A 2,500-nucleotide genomic window follows, 5' to 3' on the forward strand; every position below is an offset into this window, starting at 1 on the left:
CCTCTAACTGGCCGCTGGGGGTGAGAGGCCACGCCCACTCCAAATGCCCAGCACTGTCAGTCAAAGAGATTGTATCGCGGGGGTCCCGTGATGCCTGCAAAGCAACAGAGTAGACGTGGTCCGGCAGCTCCCGGCTAAATCTATTACTTAACCCATTCATACCGGGAAAGCATTATAAGCATTATTTTATTCTTTGGCTATTCAAAAATAGCAGATCTACAAGCTCATAGCACGGCACTCGGTGCCGCTCTATGAGCTTTTTTTTATCAAGATAAAAATCTTGATAATTTGTGTAAATCTTTGAACATATATATATTTTTAAGCGAGCATTTGTAACTCAAATCTTTGCTTCTGAGGCGGGGGGGGGGAGGGTCCCTGGAACTTTGAGAAACAAGCTAAAGCTTGGCATCCCTGAGGAGTTCTAAGCTGAAATTGGAATTCTACCGTTGGAAGTGTGTGTGTGTGTGTGTGTGTGTGTGTGTGTGTGTGTGTGTGTGTGTGTGTGTGTGTGTGTGTGTGTGTGTGTGTGTGTGTGTGTGTGTGTGTGTGTGTGTGTGTGTGTGTGTCCTCACAAGAGAAATGTTTGGGGGGGGGAAATATTTGGGAGGTTTACAATAAGGAGGGGTTAGCATTAGGTATTTTTTAGAGAAAAGGTTTGGGGATTGAGGTGGAGTTATGCCTGATTTATACTTAGGGTTAGCTGAAAATGTCAAAAAACCTTTAAATGGCACTTCATAAAATCACCATCCTAAAATGTTGATGTCCTCACAAGTATAGTAATACAAACGTGTGTGTGTGTGTGTGTGTGTGTGTGTGTGTGTGTGTGTGTGTGCGCGTGCGCGTGCGCGTGCACGCACATGCACGCACATGCACGCACGTGTCGCCTGGAGCCTCTAAACTGGGGTTTGAGGTCAAATTAATTTGCCTTCCAATTAACCTGACATTGGTTAGTAGACTTATTAAAACAGCTCGATGTGTTCCTGCTGCAGTGATACTGTTTGTTTCGATCGGGGCCTAGACGTTATTTCCTGTTCTGAAAGAACCTCATGTCCCCAGAGAGCTGGTGCAGACATATCAGAGAGATATATCACTGTGTTCCTCAAAGCTGTACTTGAGTCAAAGTAACAATACCACTGTTCCAAGTAAAAGTCCTGCAGTCAAAGCTGCACTGCATGTAACATTCCTGTTCTTCCCCAGATTTGAACCCCGGTCTCCTGCACAAAGTGCAGAATTCCTCTAGCCTGGTTCCTGCCGAATCTGCCTTTGCAAAATCGCATCGGCACTTTAGCCCTCGGCAGATTAGGTCTGGCCCCCCTCCATAGAGATTCCATTTCTCTCCCTCCGCAGTGGTGTGGAGCCAACCATGGCCCAGTATACAAATGTGGGCGGGCTTATCACCTTATTTGGAGCAATGACGTACAAGGAAGCACTGCTCTGATTAGTTCGTGAACAAGGAAGCACTGCTCTGATTGGTTTAGGTCTAACCCAATAGAGTCCGTTTGGATCTTTTGTAACCGCCCCCTTGGGAAAAAATCTATCGTTGATAGGACCAGACTAATATCCACGCAGTGTGTCGTGTGATATTGTCTGGCCACGCGAGGCTAGAATTCCTCCCCCCTGCCTGCTTCAGGGAGGAATAGAATTTTGACAAACCAGAAACGGGATTATGTCAAACGCTGTGTCCAACCTATAGACACGGGAACTAAATGTCTCAATAGACGAGCAGGGAGACAAATACAACCACCCCAATTGTATAAGTTATATTGTATGCTCTACCATACAGATTGGAAGAGCATTGGACTTTTTTTACATAATAGAGTAAAAAGGCATTAGAATCAAAATATATTTAAAGTAGCAAAAGTAAAAGTACTCATTATGTAGAATTCCCATTTCATAATCATATATATCATGTTATTGGACAATCACTATTAATCATCAACCACTTAAGCCCTATTTAATACTTCCGATATTCGAAAATAGCCAATTTACAAGCTCACAATGCGTCGCAGGTTGAAATGTGTTCAAAACATTGCTACCTTTTTTTTTATCCCTATTCTGAGCATGTCAGAGTATAGGTGAACATTCAACCAAGACAGGCGGGCAAGGTTTCAGCGCGATCACAGCCCCACTGACTTCATACAATGTGCGTTAACCACTTAAAACCCATCCATATACTGAGGAAAAACTTTAGCGGGAAAATAGCAGATCGACAAGCTCACAAAGCGTTGCGTCGCAACGCGTTGTCGGTCGGCTATTTTCAGGGAAAGCTTTCCCACAATAACAGTAAACTGAAAGACCCTAGTACAAAGCCCTGAGGGACTCAACCAGATGGGGTGGTTAAATATTGGTTAAATATTTCAAAAAAGTATTAAATGCAAACACAGATGAGGGAGCGCACACCTGTGTTGATGAGGGTGCTGGCCACGGCAGGTAACAGTTTTGACAAAAGGATGGAGACCGCACAGCCTTAGCCAAAAAGTTTATTAAAAGGAAACCACGT

The 2,500-nt window shown here is 44.1% G+C and overlaps 1 protein-coding gene across 2 annotated transcripts in view; it reads right to left on the reverse strand.

Annotated features, from left to right (window-relative positions):
- anks1b (ankyrin repeat and sterile alpha motif domain containing 1B) overlaps positions 1-2,500 on the reverse strand; it is a gene marked incomplete at its 5' end in the record, with an annotated part of 338,563 nt that overhangs the window by 90,261 nt on the left and 245,802 nt on the right. The window lies entirely within an intron of this gene.

This window comes from Gymnoscopelus braueri (assembly GCF_963280865.1).
Source record: "Gymnoscopelus braueri genome assembly, chromosome: 23".
In the NCBI taxonomy this organism is placed as follows: domain Eukaryota; kingdom Metazoa; phylum Chordata; class Actinopteri; order Myctophiformes; family Myctophidae; genus Gymnoscopelus; species Gymnoscopelus braueri.